Source organism: Cryptomeria japonica, chromosome 3, assembly GCF_030272615.1.
Source record: "Cryptomeria japonica chromosome 3, Sugi_1.0, whole genome shotgun sequence".
NCBI classification, from domain to species: Eukaryota; Viridiplantae; Streptophyta; class Pinopsida; order Cupressales; family Cupressaceae; genus Cryptomeria; species Cryptomeria japonica.
The window spans coordinates 6,040,539-6,064,433 of NC_081407.1; the positions used below are offsets into that span (position 1 = coordinate 6,040,539).

The 23,895-nt window shown below is 40.2% G+C and overlaps 1 protein-coding gene across 2 annotated transcripts in view; it reads right to left on the minus strand.

Annotated features, from left to right (window-relative positions):
* LOC131065665 (protein BCCIP homolog) overlaps nt 1-23,895 on the minus strand; it is a 79,119-nt gene that overhangs the window by 41,186 nt on the left and 14,038 nt on the right. The gene's annotated exons all lie outside the window — the stretch shown is intronic.

The following is a 23,895-nucleotide window of genomic DNA, read 5'->3' on the forward strand; positions in this document are numbered from 1 at the left end:
TATTTAAAATTTTCAAATTATGCATAGTGGAGAAGAGTTTAGATTTAGTCCAGGAATATCAGTATATAAGTATGCTACTGATATTACAGTTATTTGATCTTATTATCTTTCTCTTCTTAAAACAAATGGAAGCATGAGCTACAGTAGAAATTTAAAACCTTTGCATCTAAGCCAAGATGAACTTCTAGTTTTGTAATAGAGCAGTAACATGAGTAATTGGTTTTTCATGTTTTATCCCAACAGGATTACCTCCTAGCCTGTTTGATATTATAGTGTCTGAGCAAGTGAACCAATGTTATATTTACTACCGCAATCTGTCAATCAGTGGGAGGTGAAGGGTCATCTTCCATTTTTACTTCCCTGAGCTTCTGCTGTCACAAATCGATCTCAAATTAGCTCTCTTTGTTGCTTTGGTGCTCTTCGTTATCTCTGTTCCTCTTTTGTTCAGATTGCCACACAGAATTTTTCTGAATTTCTGTGCTTATTGCTTCTTATTCATTTGCAACTTTGGCATGCTCTTGGTTTTTGCTCTGGTGCTAGGTGTTTTCTCTGGTGCTAGTCAATATAATCTTTTAATTTTTGAATTTTCTTGCTTAAGCTCCCACATTCTTGGTTGAAAATTGCTGTGGTGTTAGAGGAGACAGCGGAGAATGTTAATGAGAAAGATATTGAGTTAGTTCAGTCTAATTTTGCTCTCCCAAAACCATCTTACAGCAAGGCTCTCGGAGCTAAACTTGTGGGTGCTCCTCTCTCAACGGCAGGCGTTCAATATCAACAATGGAAACTTGTGGGTGCTCCTCTCTCAACGGCAGGCGTTCAACATCAACAATGGACTACCATTTTTGGGGGCCTGGACAACTGGAGTGTGATATGGAGGCGTCTTCCAAGCTGGCATTCAACATCAACACTAGACTACCATTTTTGGGGCCTGGACAACTGGAGTGAGAGATGGAGGCATCTTCCAAGCTGGAGATGGAATTCGTGAGGTAAAACCAGAGAATCCGTACAGCCTTGACAGACTGTACGGCATATGACCTGAGGAAGGAGTGAGAAATCCGTACGGCGTGGATAGCCCGTACGATGCACGACCAGGCGAGACAGGAAAGAATCAGAACAACGTACGGCCAGCAGATTGTAAGTACGATAATCATTAGTTCGGTGTACGGCCGACGAAGAAAGAAGCCATGAATCATCCGTACAATGTAGGTCGGCAAAGAAGTAAGTCTTGCGCAGTCCGTATGGTGTACGGCCCACGAGGCAAGGAATCCGTACGCGTGGGGGAGACATACCGTACGGCGAAACATCACACTCAACATCACAAGAAACTAATCCGTACAGTCTTGTACGAATATCAGCAGGTAAAAAAGGAAGGACATACGGGCAGGATCCTTACAATCCCCTCCTGACAAGTGTCCGTACACGCAGGGAGCAGTTGCATAAAAAGTTTGAGGGTATCTGTGTAGAAATTTGTGCCATTCGTGTAGAGTTGAGTGCAGAGTTGGCACAGGTTGAAGAGGCCGTATGGTCAGGGAAGGGAAGTGTACGAACTAATCCGCACGGTGTAGAGGCAGCAATTGGTCCAATGGTCCGTACAAATTGGCAGGGCACACTTGCAGACCGTTATAATAACAGTCAAGGACTGGACAAAAACAAGAAAACAAGGCAAAGCAGTTACAGTGCAACCATGACCGCTACAGACCCAATCAGCCGCAGCAAGAAGGTCAAAATGAGGCCAAAAGTGCAGAAGGATCCAGAGGGAATCACTGCCAAGAATGTAGCCTTCAAGAGCGTGACTGGCAGCGAGTGTCGTACTTGGTGGGAGGAAACCCCTTCCGACCATGTGATAAAGGATTCCCTCAGGAAAGCACAGGTAGACCATGCCATTCATATGTCGACATTCAACATCAAGGATTTTGAGCTAGTGTTGCGGACCATGGTATCTGGATACAACCGCCAAGAAAGGGCTTCCATCATTCAGTTCCAGGGCTGCATGGTACAGGTTTCCTTCAAGGCGGAAGACTTCAGGTGGGTATTTGGTAACCCGAGAAGGGAGCATTTGCAACGAAACCGGCCAAGAAGCTCACCAAGGAGAAAAAGAAGTGGCTATTGGACTTGGTATGCAAAGATGACCTAACAGAAGAGCAATGGAAAAGCGCCTGGTCTGACAATAGGGGATTGAAGCATTCTTTTATAGCACCAGGAGAATGGAGAATGCTAATGGACTTGGTAAAAAGTCGGCTCACAGGGCCAACCGTGTATCCGATATAGCCATCTGGATGATAGGGCTAATGAATGGCATTAAGTCCGGCAAAGTTTACAACTGGGGGTAGCTTTTGGCGGAGAGGATTCATGATTTCCTCAAGCTGGAACACAAGACATTTTACATGTGCCACCACACCATCAGCCTCTTCCTGGATGTTGTACACCTGCAAGTGCCGCCAGAGATGTGGGGGACTTTCGAACCGTGCAGAAGGGTGGAACCTAATAAGCCGTCCATGTACTATTATGCCTATCTGGACATGCTTGGTGACACCACGCAGCCAGCAAAGAGGAGGAAGCTGGATGCATCCGTTGAAGTCAAAGATGATAGCAGCATTGAGGATTCCGAGGAGACCAAAGAAACTGAGGAGCAGGAGAGTGGAGATGAGGGGTTTCAGGGGTTTCGTATGGCACCACACACCACAGGAGAGGATGAAGGGGAAATGGAATCGCAGCAACAGGAAGAGGAGGAAGAGGAAGAGCAACATGGAGGGTTGCGAGCACAATGGAAGAGCACGCGAGTGAAACTTACACCCCCAAAATTGTCCTCTTCAGCACACTTGGTACCACAGGAAGCACTTACAGTGGCTAATCCGGTAGGGGACGTACAACCAATAGGGGTGCTGTTCCGAAAAATTAATGAAGGAGAACCACCGGCACAATGACGGGTGTCACTGCCGCAGATCAGTCTAGCTATACTCGAGTCACAAGTTGTACCAACCGCAGAACGTACCAGTAGGCCTGATCGTACAACTAGTGACCTAGGTGGTGGGAGTATGGCAGACCGTACGATGGCAAAGGAGGTCATACAACATAGTCCGAATAAAATGGTTCAGGAGACGGCCATACCAGGGGAAGTAGTCATACAGGAAAACGGTACTGGTACGATAGGTACGGGTACTCGCACAATAGGTACTAGTACGATAGTTACTAGTACGGTACCAGCAAAGAGAGATGAGTCGCGGGATGTACCGATGACGAGATGGTCTGGAGGAGTTGGTAGTACTAGAGACACTAACGGATATGGATATAGATGCATGGTTGGATGGGTAGCTGGGGCAGTTTGCACTCACACCTCACCCTCCCCCCTTACCTTCACCTCACGCCATGGCCGTTGGACCGAACCAAACACAAAACAAGACCACCCCTATCACAGATCAGGATGAGAGGATGTCTGCTGAGGAGCAGAATAGAGCAACAGAAAGTGGTGGGCAGAGCCCGAAGATCATCAATGTTGGGGAAAGCGGGTCCGAAGGACTCCTGGCAGGACTTCACCTCACTCCACCAGACCCTAGCGATCCTGCAGGCTCACTCCAGCGGTTCCTTGGGGAGCTGCAGGGGATTTCACATATAGCACGTGGAATGGCACAATTGACTGGGCAGATGGATGTCGGCAACTCCACCAACACTGAGAAGTTGTGCCACTTCATGACTTCCGAATGTGTGCACAAGTTTGCACGCCACTTTGAGCAGCAGGGGTGGCCAGACAATAGTACGCCGGAGATGGTACAGGAATGGATGCGCATGCGACTGGTGGAGGGAGTGGGCACCTTGGGTGCCACCTTGCATAGTATGGAGGGATCTTTCTGGGATGTCTATCTACAGATGCAACAGAGTCAGATAGAGAAGCAAACACAGCGGTTGTATGCAAGAAAACTGGAGAAGGAAGGGGAGAAGCATGCGAAGTTAGCTGCAATAGAAAAGAACCTGAGGACTGAGCTAGAGACAAAGGTGACTACTTATGAGGCCCGTTGTAGTGTACAGAAGGAGGTACAGGTACTGGCAGCACAAGTGGCTGAGCTTACTCTACAGATGGAGTAGAAGGACAAAAAATTGTTAGAGGCCGCACACATAGTGAAGAAGGCACGGGAACGACAGCTGATGGCAGAGAAGAATCTCAGACTCCACACCGGGCAACAACCTTCTTCTTCAACCACCACAAGGACGCCTCCTCCCCCTTCTCAGTCTTAGTGTTTTGTTTTGTTTTCCAGCTCCTGTTGTCTTAGTCGTCTAGAAGACGATTACTTTTTGGGGGGGCTGATGTTAGGGGTCAACAACACATGTTAGATTGTAGTTGGTTTGGGCGTTTATGTTTTGTTATGTTTGAGTTGCCGAGAGGTTCCCATGGGGTAGTTGGTAGTTAGTGACGATTGGCAACTTGGCCAACCGTCGAGACTATATATGATCGGATGGAACCTCGGCAAGGATGGTATTCTACTAGCATATTCTTGAGAATTCAATAAAAATACCATTCTTCTATTATAGCTATTTTGTTATTGTTACTCATGCTTTGATATATATGAATGTTCTGTTACATGAATAGTTGGTACGTGTGGGATATCTTTGTTTATCCGTGAGTTTACCAACCTCACATTAAGGACTAAACAATCTCCCCTTTTATATCTTCCATCGTGGGGAGCAATACCTCTTCATAAGACCCATTGCCTTTACAAGAGTTGCACTTCTTGAGTGTTGCCCTTTAATTTAATTTACATACTATTTGATAATCACCGAAAATAATCAATCTCAGTTGGCCCCTTTAAAAAAATCGCTCTCATTTTGATTACTTTAATCTTGGTCAGCATCTTACAATGAATCGCTATTATATTCCCTTTTTAATCTTGGTCAGCCCTTAGCATTAATTTTATTTCAGTGCCCAGACTTAAATGTTATTAAAGCTGCAATTTGTTTTGTAAAGGCAGTGATCTCATAGCGGGGGCATGACAGTCCACCATTCCCAAGAATGCTTGTCCTCTAGCAATGTCAGTTTTAATTCATCAAACTAAATCATTTTGCCGAACATAGTATCCCAAATCAACTTTAGAGATTTGTAATTTCTAGATCCTCCTTGTGATTTGAGACTTAAGTAGCTTAGGCTGAATTACTCCGATATAATATAGGAATCTTGGTTATGTCCCACTCTATACTACCATGATTTTCTTGAAGAGTTGTTGATGTATTTGTCAAATGCAAATGTAATTTTTACTTTCATAAGGTTAACGTGTGAGGACAATTTATGGTCCAATATTCTTCTCATGTGTACTTATATTTCCCAATAACTATCAAGAGTTGGAAACTGGCATGGTTCATAGTTTATGATATGTTTTCTCTCATCCTCAAAGAAGAAAGTATTATGATTATATTTTCCTAAGTTAATAGTTGATTATTAATGCTCAATCGTGTAATATATTGTATTTTAGAAACTTTATATTTTGTAAATCTTTGTAATCTATTTATTGAGCATTCTTGCTCATTGTTAATACAACAATTATTTTTTACCAATTACGTTTCCGTAATATGGTATCAAAGCACACTGTTAAAAAAAAATATTCGTTATTCTGAAATTTCTTTTCAAGAAATTTTCTCGGTTTTGAAAAACGTTTTTCAAACTTAGATTTTCAAAAGGAAATTTTTTTTGGAACTCAAAAGTTCTTTTTGTGGGATTTTTTTTGGGGGTTTCTTCCAACGTCTTTCGGCATGCTTGCTTTCACGTGGATCATTTCTTGTGGCCTATGCGTTTTTTCATCACGCAGTTTTTCGTTGTTTTCTGCCGTGGTCTCACATGTTTGTGTTTCCGCCTAGGTGTTGGATATTTTCGACGCCATTTCTTCTAAGACGACTCTGCTCGTGCGACGACCTTTGTCTTCTGCAACCTCACCCATGTCGTCTCTTCCGTGTCCTGTTCCGTCTACATCTCGTGATTTTAAATCACGATTTTTCTGTGCGCCACGCAATTTTTTTTGCGATTTCTGCGTCTTTTCCAAGGTCTAGGATTTTCGGCCTCTGCAGATATTTTTGGTGACAGAAATAATTTTTGCGGATTTTTTTGGCGACAGCTAGGGTTGTAACCAAAGTTCCCAAACTCGGACTCGGCTCTGACTCGACAAGGCTCGTGACTCGACTCGGACTCGACAATGACTCAGCAACGACTCGGCAAAATAAGAAAACCCTTGAAATTTAGAGATTTTTAACTAAGTTGCCGGTTCGGGTTCCAGTTCCGGTTCGGGTTCGAAGAACCCGGTACGCCGGTACGGCAAAATTTTGAAAAGGGGTTTGGGTTCGTTTGGGTTCGTTAGTACAAAAACATGTAAATTTTATATATATATATATATATCAAAGCCTATAAGCATGAATTAAAATATGCATGTCACATAGCATCATATGAACAACAAAACAAACATAAACTTGTAATCATAGCATCATGATCATACCATAATTGATAATAGCATCATATACATCAAGTTTAATATCAAAATGACAAAATATTCAAGTATCATTGTTTCAACTTTCAACAATATAAACTTAAAGTTTAATCATCAAATGGATCATCTAATTCTTCATCCTCCTCCTCCTCCTCCTCCTCCTCCTCCTCATCCTCATTGACATTGACATTACATGAGCCAATGCCACTTGCACTTGCACTATAAGTTGGCTCAATTTCCGAGTCATCAAGTGTCAATGCAAGAAGCTGAGAAGCAGGAGCATCCAAATCAGTATGCTCTGGCTCTATATCCCACATCTTTGTTTCCCCTTGTGTGTAGTCATGTTGTTTGTGTGAAAGAAGACGTAGGTTAGAATGCACATATACTAAATTCTCCGCTCTTTTTGATAGCAGCCTATTGCGCTTTACTGAGTGGATGAAAGAGTATGTGCTCCAATTTCTTTCTGAAGCAGATGAACTAGCAACCTATGAAGACAAAGTAAACAATTAAAGTTATACATTAATAAAAATAAAATTACTAGCAACCTATGAAGACAAAGTAAACTATAAATAAACTAAAACTTGTAAATTAAAAATTTTAATTAATTAAACTTACTTGTGATAAAACTTTTATAGCGAGGGGTTGTAGGTGTTGGAAGCATGTGCCATGGAAGTACCACCAGCTATGAGCATCTTTCTTGGATCTATGACGAAGTGCATCAACACTTAGACCATTCCCATTTGCGAATTCTATGAACTCATTTGTAACAACATCTCGCAAATCATCATCGGGATATAGTCTAAGAAATGCTGCCTTATACCCATCAGATACTTTTAGATCTCTCCATGGTGGAATCCTTCCTGGTTTATCAAGAAACTGATTGCTATAGTACTTAGGTGTCAAGGCATAGGCAAGAAGGTGCAAAGGAGTGGTCATCTTATTCCACCTCTCTACAATAATTAATTCCAGTTCTTTGAAGAATTTCTCCTGAGGATCATTCTCTTTTTCATTTATAGTGAACTTTATTTTTTCAAGCATTGAATCAATGCCATCATAAATCTCACCTATGCAAGGCCTATCCATGTCTGTATAGCGAATCATGCTCATGATGGGCTCAGTGATACTTAGGAGATATGTAACAAGATCCCACCATTTCTCATCCAATATTCTATCCCTAATTTTTCCTGCCCTCTCAATGCTACTTTGCTTCCATACAGTCCAATTGGTGCTGATCACCATATTGCATAGTGCCACTCTAACTTTCACAAGTCGTCTTAAGACGATTGTGTTTGATGCAAAACGGGTCTCAGCAACCTATAACACAAATTAATGCCAAATGATTAAAAAATAAAGCCAAACTTTAAAGAAGAATACACAATATAGCTTACACAATGATATTATTAGCATTGAAAATTCAAAAAAATCAGAAAATGTAAAATTAAATTACTATTTCACTTACCTTCAATAGCTCCAAATTCGAATAGGTTCTAAAAATCCCTTGAGACATGTGGTGGTTTGTGATGAACATCTGGATGTCCTCAGCCTCTACATACACATCTCTGATCCATTTTATTTTTTGCCCAATCCTTTGTAGCATAAGATTGAGTGAATGTACCGCACAAGGTGTCCAAAAGATGTGATCATAGCGTTGCTCAACCAACAAACCAGCAGCTCTACAATTTTTTGCATTGTCCGTTATGACTTGGACAACATTGCAGGGTCCCACAGACTCAATGGCAAAGATGAGAATTTCTGCAATAAATTCGCCGTCTTTTATTTGGCCCTCACAATCCACAGCTCTCAAAAACATTGCCCCTTTAGGGGACACCGCTATGACATTGATCAAGGGATGGTTTTTAGCATCTTTCCACCCATCTGAAACAATTGTTACACCTGTCTCAACCCATGAATCCCTTATGGGTTTCAATGCATCTTCAACCCTCTTCACCTCTTTCTCCAATAATGTTCCACGTACCTTCTCATAACCGGGGCCCTTATACCCTCTTGGTGCCTCATTAACCCTTTTTATCATTTGCTTCCAATATGGGGAGCGAACAACATTGAATGACAACCCATTTGCATAAATGCACCTTACTATATCTTGATCAGCATTGTCTCTACTCTCATTTTGGAATGCGGTTTCTAAAGGCCCCTTTGTTCTTTTACGTGTCAAGGGTGGTTCACTTTGAGGTTCATTTGTGGCAAAGAAGGGGTGGTCTTCTACTACAATACTGGGATTAGAAAGGCCTTGCATTCCCCTTGTTTTCTTTGATGCGGTTTGGTTCAATCTACGGGCTTCCCTCTCTTCTGCCCCCTCATGCTCCCTAATATATTTTATCACTATCTCATCTGGTATAGGTTTAACATTTTTCCCAGGGCATTTTTTGATGCCTCTTCCTTTTATTCAACACAAATGGCCTACCACTCGATAATATGAACTATTACGTTCAATATCACATCCATGGCATTTCCAACGGAATCCCCCACCTCCCGGAAGTTGTTTTATAATGTCCACATATTTCCATAAGGGAGAATTTGGATCATTTCTTTGTTTTGCAATTATTTGTTCATTGCCAATGGAGGAAGATGTAGATGCCATTCTAGTTCCTATGGCAAGAAATAAAATAAACATGTTCAAAAACAAAAACTAAATAATGAAAAAAAATTCAAGTTTCATGTTTGACAATTTGTGAAACAAAAATAGTTGGAAAAAAATGTTTAAAAACCTACCTCTTGCAGCCAATGGAAGCTTGAAAATGTATGGAAATAATGCTCCAACACTTGTTGAAGCTTCTAAAATCAGTCTTCAACTCCTCCTCTTTGATCTTGGAAGCCAAATTTTGTTCAACCTCTCTTCAACCTGCTCTCATAAAAAATTTGTTTACAACACAAATGAGGTGAAATGTGTCAATAAGATGTTTTAGAAGTGTTTTTTAGGTTATAATTTTCACTTTTTAAAAGGCGGATTTGAAAAAAAAAAAAAATTTGGTTTGTTTTTTAACTTTTTGGGCCGCCCAGCCGCCCGGTTTCGACTGGGTCCGCCCAGGTTCGACTGGGTTCGACTGGGTTCGACCAGGGTCGAACCCACCCTGGGTTTTTCGAACCCTGGTCGAACCGGACCTGTACCACAGACCCGGTCGAACCCGGACCCGTACCAGGGCGTCCCAGGGGCGAACCTGATAACTTAGATTTTTAACGATTTAAAACTTGTTTCATACACCCATTATTGAATTAAGCTTAAAGACACTATAACATCATCAAATAGAAGCTAATTTGATCACATACATAAACATGCATCCATCACATGCGTAGAAATGTAAATTGTAGTTGAAGGAATTAGAAAACATAGATATATAGAGTTATAAATGTTGTCCAATATATATAAAATCCATGACTTCAAATGTTCCCAAACATATATGTAACTCTAAAGTGTAAACAAAAACAAGTCTATGGCTCAGGCTCTGGCTCAGCCTCGTCTATCTGCCTCCTAGAAAGGCATCTAAGGTAGGTCCTGGATGACTGAGTAGCCATAGTCTCTGCCTGTGATGTGCCAGTCTAAGTAGCCATAGGTGTTGTGCCTGATCATGTTCTATCCTCCTCCTCTACCATAGCCACAGCCTCAGCCTTTCTGTCTGCCCGGTCAACCCACTCAAGGTCCTCATTAGTGAAGACTGGATCAGTGGACTCAGTGAGCCAATCGGACTGCAGTGTTGCCCCAATGTGATTTGTGCAAGCTTTTTACCTCTTCCTCTCAACTGGTTGCAAAACTATGGCTTCCTATTTTTCCAGTGTTCCACGGGCGTTGGGGACGAGGGGACGCGTTTCCAGGATGGGGGGACCAAGGGCCTAAGTTTGGGGACGGCAGGGGGACGGCAGGGGGGGGTGGCGGGGTGGTGGTGCTGATATAGTTATACATATACATATAGTACTTGAAAAACTAGTTTTGAAAAGATGTATGACACTATTACAGTATAAGAATTACATTGTCAAATGAGACTATAGGAAATTTGAAATACTAAATCTAAATACCAATTACCAAGATTTCTAAGTTGTGTTGTTATATGAAGCCTAATCAGACTCGTAGGTTAGATTTTCCCTACTTCTATCGGCGCGATTTCCCCCTATATTTCTCAACGAGGGTTTGGGGGCAGTGCCCCCAAGTTGGGGTCAAGGGGCATCGCCCCTTGCGGGGTCAAGGGGCAGTGCCCCTTAATACGGGGCGGGGTCAAGGGGCAGCGCCCCGCGAGGCCAAAAAATCATTAAAAAATGTTATGTTTTTTTTTTTTTTTTTTTACTGCACTGTTTTAAGTGACTGGCCAGGTCATGACCCTCAAACTCGGCGAGTCAGGCGAGTCACGCCCCTTGACCCGTCCGAGCCCGGGTCAGGGTCAGGGTCACTGTGACCCGGCAGGGGTCACCCGGCCCGTTGACTCGCATGACTCGCGTGACTCGCCGCGAGTCACGGAACTCTAGTTGTAAACCCTATTTTTTGTGGTAAATATAAAAATTTTGACAAATCCGACTAGGGTTTTATCAAAATCCTTTGATTTTCTGGTTGGAATAAATTTTAAACCACAAATTCTTAGTGGGTTTTTCGAGACCTCAATTAGGTCATTGTCAGATTTTTCTGGGTGCATCGTTTTCCATGCCTTGATTTTTGAGTCGTTGGATCTGCATTTGATTTCAAATTCCTTGTGGGTTTTTTGAAAGCTAATCTAGGTAGTCAAATTTTTTTGGATCAATCAAAAAAAATTCTCGAAATCCATGCCAACCATACTTCGTCTTTTTTGAAGTTTGTACCTGATTTAGCCTCTGTTTCAGATTCACGCCTTTTCAGAATTTCTTGTTTTCCATGCATTGGGAAACATGCAAGATGGTGTCATTAACCAACTTGATGTTGGAAGGTAGTCAACAATTTAATGGCAAGAATTATAACACCTGGAAGCAGTGCATGCTAACTATTTTCGAATATCACCGTCTAGATGATCTGGTTTTGGGAAAAGAATCTCGTCCTTCCGCAGCCGGAGTAGATCGGGACAAATATGATGACAGCAATAGGGAAGTTGTTATGCTTCTCAAGCTCTCTGTCACAGATGACCAGTTACCTCAGATTCCTTTTGGCAAATCAGTCTTAGATATTTGGAAGCATCTAAAGGAGTTACAGGAGACATCCGACAAAAGTCAAGAGTTCTTCCTGAAGAACCAGTTGTTCTCCATCATGATGGATGAACGCATGTCCTTACAGGAGCATCTCATGAAGATTAAGGACATTCGAGATCAGCTCGAAGCTATCGGTCGGAAAATGGAGGAAGAGGATATGGTAGTCATAACTTGAAAAGTCTACCAAAATCCTACGAGCACTTCATAGAGACTCTCAACATTACGTCTACGAATGTTGATTTGAAATTTCCAGAGTTGTGCACCAAACTTCTACAGCAAGATAGTTGGAAACATCAGTTTGGTAACGGTGCCACTTCGTCCTCCTCAGAACAAGCATTTGCAGCCAAATCCTTTCACAAGGATAAAGGCAAATCTCAGTCATCTCAGTCCTCTCAGCAGAAGGGCTCCAGTCAGTCACAGGTAGGTTCGAAGAAGAAAAAGGTTCAGTGCAACTACTGTCACAAATATGGCCATATGATCAAGGATTGTCACAATCGGATAGCTTCCAAACAACGGAAGCAGGGAGGGTCTCAGCCTAAAGCCAATGTCGTTGAGCACACAAATTAGAAAGAGTCCGCCTTTTATGCCTTCACAGCTAAAAGACCTACAGACCATGTGAAATCTTCTACTTGGTATATAGATTCTGGTGCTTCTCAGCATTTCACTCACAGGTGTGATTGGTTTATAGAATTCTCTCCCTATATTGATTCAGTTATTTTTGGAGGAGGTGAAGAGTATACCGTTGTCAACAAGGGCAATGTTCAGATATAGTATGGTGGGAGAAATCTCATATTCCTCAATGTATACTACGTTCCTAGCATGGAACTGAACCTTCTCTCTGTGAGTCAAATTATGCGGCATTCTCCTCAGCTTGATGTCATCTTCAGCACACATAAATGTTCGATTGTTGATCATGCGACACGCACTACTGTTGCTATTGGTATTGAGGATCATGGTCTTTACAGACTTGTGGATACAGGTGATTCTCTTGAGCATGCCTTCGCAGCAAAATCCTCCTCTATCACCCGTCTATGGCATCAACGATATGGTCACCTGAACATTCACTACCTTGCTCAACTTGTTCGGGAAGATTTAGTACATGGCCTACCTGATATTCAAACTCAGAATCAGCACATTTGTGAAGCTTGTCAAGCTGGGAAGCAGCACGAGACACTGTTCAAGGATGGTGACTCATGGTGAGCATCTAAGGTACTACAATTGGTCCACGCTGATGTATGTGATCCAATGAATACTCCTTTTGTTACTGGGTACAAGTATTTCTTACTTTTTGTTGATGATTACAGTCGTAAAATGTGGGTGGACTTTCTTAGACAGAAATCAGATGTGTTTCCTATATTTCAGAAATTTAAGGCCTTGGTAGAAAAAGAGTCTGGTTGTTCTATTATTACTCTTAGGTCTGATAATGGGGGGGGGAGTTTTGTTCTACTGCTTTCTAAACTTTCTGTGATACACATGGCATAAAATGTCAGTTAACCACACCCTACACCCCTCAGCAAAACGACGTTGTAGAACATCGCAACCGCACCACTATAGAAATGGCTAGGTCTATGTTGGAACACATAAATGTTCCTAAGAAATATTGGGCAAAAGCAGTGTTTACTGAAGTCTATCTCCTTAATAGGTCTCCCACTCATGTTAAGGGGAGGACTCCTGAGGAAGCATGGACTGGTCGCAAACCCAGGTTCAGTCATCTAAAAGTTTTTGGCTCTGTAGCATATGTATGGAGAGGACTCCTGAGGAAGCATGGACTAGTCGCAAACCCAGGATCAGTCATCTGAAAGTTTTTGGCTCTTTAGCATATGTATAGATTCCGGATGCCAAGTGCTCTAAATTGGATTTCAAGAGTCATAAGCTTATGTTTATAGGATACAGTGACAACCATAAGGCCTATCAGCTGATTGATGTAGACACTAATCATCTCATCTTCAATCGTGATGTTGTCTTTGATGAAGATCGAGGACCATTTCAACTTTCCTCGTCTGAGCAGAATCTTGAGGATCAACCTTTGAAGGCTTCTGATTTAGGTGTTCGTCTTCCATTTGGTTCACCTGATGGGAGGGATGATGCAGATTCTGTATTTGATGATGCACTACCTGAATTTCCTCTGGATGATGCTAATCTTCCACCTATTCTAGATCCTCTTCCACCTCCAATTCCAGTTATTCCTCCTCCGTCTGATGTTGGCACCTCTACTCTCCAGCCTAAATGGTGGGCTAAGACAATCAGTGACCTACGTCTTGATGAGCTCATTGAGGGTAGATCTTCTAGAAATAAGGGCAAGCAGCAAACTACAGTTAACTTTGCTCTCATGGCCAACATTCATTGTATTTATGAGCCTCGGACCTATACAGAAGCAAAAGGGATTCCAAAGTGGGAAAGGGCAATGGATGCAGAATACCAGAGCCTTCTAAAGAATAACACATGGGTTCTCTCTAATCTTCCTCCAGGGAAGAAGCCCATTAGCTACAAATGGGTGTACAAGGTCAAGTATCATGTTGATGGTACTTTAGATAAATACAAGGCTAGATTAGTTGCTCGAGGATTCACACAGCGGGAGGGCATTGATTATGAGGAGACATTTGCTCCTACTGCCAAGATAAGTACCATTCGTCTTCTTCTCGCTATTGCAGTTCAGTTTGGATGGAAAGTCCATCAAATGGATGTTAAGAGTGCCTTCCTCAATGGGGAGTTGCAGGAAGAAGTCTACATGACGCAACCTCTTGGTTTCAAGGTTGTTGGCAAAGAACATCAAGTATGTAGACTCGTTAAAGCACTCTATGGACTTAAATAGGCTCCTCGAGCGTGGTACATTAAGATTGATCAGTACTTGGTTGCTCGTGGTTTTCAACATTGTCCTTCTGACAGTAATATGTATATCAAACACTCTGGTGATGATATTCTCTTTCTTGTTGTCTATGTGGATGACTTGATCATTACTGGCAATTCAACACATTTGATTGCAGAAATCAACCAAGACCTATGCAAGGATTTTGATATGACAGATTTGGGGCTTCTCCATTATTGTTTAGGTGTTGAGATTTGGCAGACTGATAGTAGCATTTTTATTTCTCAGTCTAAGTATGCCAGGAACTTGCTTGACAGATTTCGAATGCAGGATTGCAAACCTGCTTCCACACCTATGGAGACTGGACTGAAGTTGTCAACGAAGTCTGATTCTCCTCTTGTAGATGAAACACAATTCAGGCAACTAATGGGCAGACTCATCTATCTTACTGACCTGATCTCATTTTTGCAGTGAGCTACATTTCACGCTTCATGACAACCCCCAAGGTTGATCATTGGGTAGCGGCGAAGCGTGTGCTGCGTTATGTGAAGGGCACCTCTGATTATGGACTTCTTTACACTAGGAGTCATGATCCTAATCTCAATGGGTTCACAGATTCAGATTGGGCAGGTTCGGTTGATGACAGGAAGTCAACCTCTGGATATGTGTTCAGTTTAGGATCTGGTGCAGTCACATGGACTAGTAAAAAGTAGCAGGCAGTGCCTCTCTCCTCGACAGAAGCAGAGTATCAAGGAGCAGTTAAGGCAGCTTGTGAGGCAGTTTGGCTTCGCCGGATGCTTGCGGATATGCAGATATCTCAAGCAAGACCGACTCCCTTGTTCTGTGATAATCAAGGAATGCTCAAACTTGCCAAGAATCCCATCTTCCATGAAAGAACCAAGCATGTGGAAACTCATTGTCACTTAATCAAAAAGCTTGTTGAAGACGAATCAGTTCAGTTGTTGTATGTTCCAACAGTGGAGCAGACAACAGATATTCTCACCAAGTCGCTCAGTCCAGATAAGTTTGCTAGATTCAGGGGGCAGCTTGGTGTCGTTGATAGATTGAGCATTAAGGGAGGGTATTAAGATTATATTTTCCTAAGTTAATAGTTAATTATTAATGCTCAATCATGTAATATATTGTATTTTAGAAACTTTCTATTTTGTAAATCTTTGTAATCTATTTATTGAGCATTCTTGCTCATTGTTAATACAACAATTATTTTTTACCAATTACGTTTCCATAATAGAAAGTCATCTTGTAATCGCATGGCATCAATCATATTTGATGTGGTTGGCCCATCATTGGCACAATGTCATTGATATCTCTTCAAGTCAATGCAAGGGATGAGATTTTTGTATAACAAGATGAGAATTAGAAGAATGAAACACATCTATGACCTTAAATGTGATGCTCTCTATATCCCTTTGGTCCAGCTCATAATTCTTCTCTCCTTTCATGGGGTAATTAAGGATCCAAGGGTTGGCTATAACAAAGGTCGTTGTTTGTTCTAGTAATTTCATTTGTTATATCCTCCTTCCTTTAGGATGACACGTCCCTTGGAGATCCATTTAATAGGCCTTGTAGAATTACTTCCTTGCCATTATGTTGGAAAATAGTTCCATCTTTTAAAAATCTTGATAGTATCTATCTAACGAATGTAACCATTGAATGCCTAAAACCACATCTTGTAATGTCCCCTAATGGGACCCTCTCTTATATTCTGACCTAGAATCACAACTTTAGTGCATAGTAAATACAATAGAGGGGCACTATTGTCAACTAAAGCTTGGTATGGAACTTGCACAACAGGTTAATCAACATTTCTATTATGCTATGATTGATCATATATTCAACATTCTTTATATATTTGCCCAATTTATATGAAGGATTCAACAACGCTTTCTCTCCCTACACCTGTCCCCATTATGGAGCTCAAGGAGAATCCCACAAGGTGCTTCGAGTCTATCCCTCTCCAACAAGCCCAAGAGCACTAAGGACCTCGTCAACTTGGCCTCTTGGCCCACACTCAGGGTTGGCATACCTGCTGGAACCTAGTGCTCTTGCTTCCTTGTATTCTCCCTCCATAATTGGATGGTGAGATTAAAAGGTATTACAGACTCCGTTATATAATTTAATTAATCATCATATGAACAGTTAGTGATAGAAAGGCATTATTACACTGCCATACATATTGTAGTCTATATTAATATTACTATTAAATTCTGCATAAGAACATTATCAGATGTCATAGATCAAGCATACATATTAAGCACATCCCCATGCATAACACCAAGAACAAGTATGTTACTGCCTGTAAATAACAATTCTGATCTGATCTGATCGATGGTGATTTCAATGGATGTTTTTTATTCCTTTCCTTTATATCTCTCATGTGAGGGAGAGGTCAGACCTCTTCATCACGTATGCCCTTTGGCAGGAGACAAATCCTTTCACCATTAGCACCCTTTGAAAGAGTGCAACTCTTCATTATTTCTGCCCTTTGAAAGGGACACAACCTTTCACAATCAGATCTGCACTTCTTATTCCCAAATTATCCCCCCTTCTAATGAGTTCTCTTCTCCCTTTAATACCTCATATTTAGGGGAATCACAACTTAACATTTCATGCCTTTTGACCATTCATTAACTTTAATCAAATTTAATTATATTTAATTTAATTTATTTTTTTTATTCTTTTGTATTTTAATTTTATTAAATTATTATTTATTATTAAATTATATTTCAAAGTGGGGACATTACACATCTTTATTGCTCATGTTTACCACATAGAAATCTTCACTTATTGGGTGTCTACCCAAACTAATGTTTGTTGCTCAACTCTTTGTGTGCAAGGCGTAGTGAATACATCAGCCATAACTACCTTAAAGCCTTTAATTTCATCCTTATTAATAGACCTTCATCAGTGAAGTTATGTGTAGCACTGTTAATGTTTTAGCAACACAGAAATCTGAAACAAGATACACAGAATTTATCCTGGGAAAACCCTCCACCTACGGATGAAAAACCCAGCCCACCCAAAAATGAACTTTAATATATCTCTGAAAATGAATACAGCTGATGATAGTTTCAGATTACTATCAATTACAATAGGATAAAACTGATTCTCTACAAATCAATCAAAACGATGAAGTCAAATGATACATCTCATAAACAATCTATAAACCTTCATAAGACTGAAATCTCTGATCATAGAAAACAGATAATATATCTGATCTGACAGACTACATTCACCGTCTTCTTGATTTTTATTTTCCAAAGACAAATGAGAGAAGCCAATAATATATGTATCGGAAATGCTAATGAAGAGACACACGAAAGAAGAGGGAAAGGCAAATCTCTGATCACAGAAAACAGATAATATATCTGATCTGACAGACTACATTCGCCGTCTTCTTGATTTATTTTTTTCCAAAGATAAATGAGAGAAGCCAATAATATATGTATCGGAAATGCTAATGAAGAGACACACGAAAGAAGAGGGAAAGGCACGGACAGTTACATCTGCACCGATAGCCACATAAATACCGACAGCCACAGCAACATGAAGAGTTACCGACAGCCACCCAAGGCAATCAAGGCAAGAAAATGGATGCTAATGAATCAAAACAAGAAGAGATAAATATTGCATTGAGGATCCCTATCGCAGCTATATCTTCAACACTCCCTCTTAGCAAGAGAGAGATCTTCATTATGTCATCATATGACAAGTACAAATAACTGCAACTCAGAAGATGTCAACAAAAAAACTCATCACAGATTTTATTCAATAAAGTTGTTATCTCAAAATAACAATATTCACCATAGATAATCCTAGAGGGTGAATGAAACCAGAAATAAAATCATAAAGTCATACACATGACTTCCACAATAGCTACTCCCAGAGGGTGGATCAAGGGATTTCCCCTGGAACTTCTCTCGCAAAGAAGAACTCATTAATCAAGGGATTTCACCTCGAACTTCTCACGCAGAGAAGAACTCATTAATCAAGGGATTTCACCTCGAACTTCTCTCGCAAAGAAGAACTCATTAACAAGGGATTGCACCTCAAACTTTTCTCCCTCACAGAGAAGAACTCATTAGCAAGGGATTGCACCTCGAACTTCTCCCTCACAGAGAAGAATTCATTATTTCACCTCAAATTTCTCCATCACAGAGAAAAATGCTTTAACCAAATCTTCATGACGAGGTAGCTCCTTCTGAAGCTGAAATGTCAAGCTCCCTCTGAAGCTGAAATGCCAAGCTCCCTCTCAAGCTGAAATGTCATGCTTCCTCTGAAGCTGAAATCAATCTTCTGACCTCCTTGTCCAAGGTTACTTCTGACAATATGTCAAACTCCCTCTGAATGCTGAAGAAATGCAAGCAATCTTCCTTCATTGAATGCAATCTCTGATTCATCCTTTTATAATTTTGCTCAGCAATGGAATTTCCATTCACTTGGATTGATCACACCGAAGCACCTAGTGATGATCTGATGGCTGTGTGGCCCTTGGCCCTCGCCGTCACTCATCATCTATCCACAATATCTGCCCTGTGCATAGTTTAAGCATCATCTGAAAAATTGTCTTTAATACCATCCACAGCAAAGTGATGGACCAACCACATAAATGCCACAGAAATCCACCTGTAGCAAGGTGAGCCAGAATGCTAAGCTGCAGTGTCTATCCTAGGACAAAAGTACAAGATCTACCTTCAAGCAGTTAGGCTCTATAGGAGGAACCCGCTCTGATACCATGTTAATGTTTTAGCAACACAGAAATCTAAAACAAGATACACAGAATTTATCTTGGGAAAACCCTCCACCTGAGGGTGAAAAACCCAGCCCACCCAAAAATGAACTTTAATATATCTCTGAAAACGAATACAGCTGATGATAGTTTCAGATTACTATCAATTACAATAGGATAAAACTGATTCTCTACAAATCAATCAAAACGATGAAGTCAAATGATACATCACATAAACAATCTATAAACCTTCATAAGACAGAAATCTCTGATCACAGAAAACAGATAATATATCTGATCTGACAGACTACATTCACCATCTACTTGATTTTTTTTTTCCAAAGACAAATGAGAGAAGCCAATAATATATGTATCGCAAATGCCAGTGAAGTGACACACGAAAGAAGAGGGAAAGACACGGACAGTTACATCTGCACCAACAGCCACATAAATACCGACAGCCACGAATATACTGACAGCCACATCAACTTCACCGATAGCCACAGCAACATGAAGAGTCAACAACAGCCACCCAAAGCGATCAAGGAAAGAAAACGGAAGCTAATGAATCGAAACAAGAAGAGATAAATATTGCATTGAGGATCTCTATCGCAGCTATATCTTCAACAAGCACCACTATCAACTAAGACAGTCAACTTTTGACTTGTAGAACACTATGAATTCTAAAAGGATAATACTTGGAGGCCCTTGAAAGTGTGGCCAATGTACCACTTGCAACTCTTCATCATCTTGTTTCCTCTTCTTCCTTTCAGGTTCAAATTCTCTCTCCTCAAATTCATCATCTGTTGTTGCTTCTACATGGCGGATTTGTCCTTTCTTGGAACATCGATGAATATATCCTCTTGTTTCTCATAAGAGGTCTCGCACTCCAAGTAGGGGTGCCAACTGGGCTGGAAATTAGAAAATCGCCTTTATCCTATACCTTTCACCTTTTCTAGGAATCATTCTTTCTGTACTGGAACTAATTCTGTAGGAAAGATGCAAGTTAATGTTCCTTAATATGTTGTGTTGCCTTAAATTGACACTGACTCTCTTTTTGCAGGCTCGGGCATTCTACAGATTTCAAATTGCCATAGAGAACATTCATTCTGGTAAGCACAATTAAAGAGATGCTATGTTGTTTTTTACATTTGCTTGTTATTTTCACTTGCCTTTTACATGTGCCCTGACCAAATATGTACAGCTAACTGTTAGAAACTTTTCTTAAATTTACTTGTTATAACGTGACTCTTTTTATATGCACTTGAGTCGAAATGTACAGCTTACTCTTTGAAATTTGTGTAAGAGAATCCAGGGAGTAAGAAGGACGGTTAAATTCTATTCACACCATTCCCTGTGTTGCAAGAAAAACAGAATGGGCACTTTGCTGGATTGAGAGGTTTACATAAATGTATACCACTAGAAAAGATTATCAGTATATGAGTTCTCTTTGTCCCTTTTAGTGCATCCAGATGTTTCTTTTTTAATGTAAACATTTGTTCATGTAAGTTGATTACTTAATGCCATTTTTACATTTGCTGCAACACCTATGTTGTTTTACATGTATATCTAATTCACATAAATGTAGAAATATTCAATGCAAAATCAGGTAAAATATCATAGCTAATTTGTTTAAATGTACAAATGTTGAATAATGAACTAAATGAATTACAATATTCAACAGCGTACCATCCAATAAGGCCAAGTACAGATCCTAAATGAATTTGATAGAAAATATGGTATGTACTTAAATTATATAAATGTTAACTATTGAATCAATGAACCATCATATCCAATTCCATTGATGGAACATCTAAGCCAAAAGAATCCCAACATAGAGAATTTTAAGTTATCTTTATGAATATATTAGATCCTCGGAGAAGATACTATACCCTTAGTTGGAATGAATTGTTTTGTGAAACACGAATGTAGATTGATTTTAGGCTAGAAAAATTGGATTATAGATGAAAGCACGATTGTTATGCTTTCAAATCAATAGGAAATTGAATCAAAATAAAAAATTTAGTTAATAGTTTGGAACTTCTAAAGTATAATTTTATGGGTGGAAATTATTTCTATTTTTATTATAAATATTTGTAGAAGAAATACAGTAAATTGTTTTTTCACTTTCATCAATATTTTAGTGGTATGTGATATTAATATTGAAAGGTTAGCTAACAAAACAATCACATACTATATCTTTGTTTGGACGAAGGGACTTAAGAAAATGTATAAAACAAAAAAGCCACTAAATTATTGTCATAATCTATATGCTTGGATGCTAATATTTAAACTTGTGATATGATCTGTTTTGCTTTGTCATCAATTATGTAAAGAAAATTGCCTTCTATGGGGATCTCAAGAAATGGCTTGAAGGATGAAGGATTGGTAGTTGGGAGAGCATTTTCCCTTGTACCACATTGGTTACGAAATTTATGGGATTAAGATACATCATTTTAATTTGTTGATTTATGTTTATTGTGGCATACTATAAATGATCATCACTACTAAATTGAGACGTGAACAAATTCTTTTAAATTTTTATAGTGGGAATACATTTTAGTGTCAAAAACTCTATGAATTTATTATCTTTATCCAAAAACACTTAAATATGTAATGTATTTATTTCAAGATATTATCCTATATAATGAAATTACTAAATATAATAATCTCTTATTGTATTCTTTCATTTGTACCCTCCAATATATTGTTTAACATATATTTTACTATACATATATGTATATACATACATACATATATATGTGTGTGTGTGTGTATTATATTTCTTTTTATGCATAAGAGCAAGGATTATATTGATTCAAAAAGATCAGGATTACAAAGTCTGTTCCAACTAGGGCATCGCCCTCAAATTCACCCCCAAGGCCCCCGGATTTCTAAGCTTTGCTTGCAAAAGGCCATGCAAGGCCAAGAGCACTTTCTACTTCCCAAGCTACCCAAAGGAGAAGCATTGCACCATGCTAGGCTGAGAACAAACTTTGCTTCTAAACCCTCCAATTACCAATATCTAAGCCACGCAGGGCTCCCAAATTGCAGTAACCCAAAAAGCCTATGTATTTTTTATTTCCAAAAAAGGTCTTTTTAATACAACAATTCAGCACATACCCAAGCCTTTCGTAGAAGAGAAAAAACCAGGACAACGCTTCGTGATTGTTACCAAAAAGAAGTGATGAAGTTGTCAATCCACAACTACTAACCTCACAAAGGTGATGAAGTTGTCAATCCATCCCCAATTACCATACAACTCCAACCAATGTAATTTTTTAAGAAAGCCACACCCCATTCCAGCCTAGTGCTTGTGCCAAGCAAGCCCTAATCCATCAAGGTCAAGCATGAAAGGGAGTTGCACCACCACCACACCTAGCATGAGAATTTGGGTAAATCCCTTGCCCAAGGGATGCTAATCTCGGGCAATGCAAATATTATTGCATCTTCCAAACCCCCTAGATATTCTTGGTTAATCATCATCCTAGCTAGAGCAAGCACCATGGTCGTGAGCTCGTTAAGGTCTAGTAGAACCACCACAAACTGGGAGGCTATATTAGTGTTTACCTTGTAACAATCATCTGCTTGGAGGAATTCCCAACCAAGGATCAACTTTATCACTAGCAGCTCGAATCTACCAGTTACCTTGAACACAAACCTCAACCAAAGATTGGCGACATCTCCTAAAAAGGCCATCTGCCTCCAAGCACATACAAGTCTGATAGGAGTGTCCATTTCTGTTAATTTTGTTTGAAGCTTTCTACCACCCGTAGCCTAAATTTAAAAAATCACACATAACAATTGCATCCCAACTCTTGCAATTACATAAAGGCCAAATGCTCCATCGTATTGTTTGCTCTTTACTTGAGATCCTACAAAACAATAATGGTGCATCCTTAAGGGCAAGATTTGAGAGGAAGTCAGCGTAGGCCATTATTATTATTTCTAATTCCAAGCAATCCATGCTTGCTTTGCTTATTATATTGGACCTGGGTCCCTACCATCCATAGCTAGAGAACAAAAAACCCCTCCATCTACACAATGTTGGCCAAACCATTTGCATCCTCATTAACTTCCCTACAGGTGTGGTTGGCCGAGTAGGAATTGAAGTTTTATGTGATTACAACAATCTCTAGGAAGGCTCGAAGCTTCCAGTTTGGGGTGTGGCCCTTCGCAAAGCATTAATGACTATGGATGAATCCCCTTCTGCTTCCACCTTTTTCTAAACGTAACTCAGCATTTGCAAAGGCCGAGGATGAGGGCCTGAAACTCCGCCTCATTATTTGATCCCAGTGGGAGAGGTTTCGCAATGCTACATATGGTCTCCCCTTCCCAATTACTAATAACGCATCCTGCTCCATATATCTTGGGATTCCCCCTAGAAGCACCATCAAAATTCAACTTATACCAACCAAAAGGACACCTCTTCCATTCAACCTATAATCTTAGTTTTTGAGAGTCCGCTCCCCTGGGCCCTACTATCGAAGGGACTCTCAATCCCAACAAGAGTTTCCTCATGTGTGAATCCCACTTTGTGAATGTAGAATGATGGGGAGATTGATTTATCAATTTGTTGTTGACTATCTCAACTAATGTTGCCTCCACTTTGTTAAGGAAAGAGATCAAATTCATTGCACTATCCTAAAAGATCCTTTTGTTCCTTTCTTTCTAAATTTCCCATGTTAGAATGGATGGGTTGATGATCTAATGGCAGG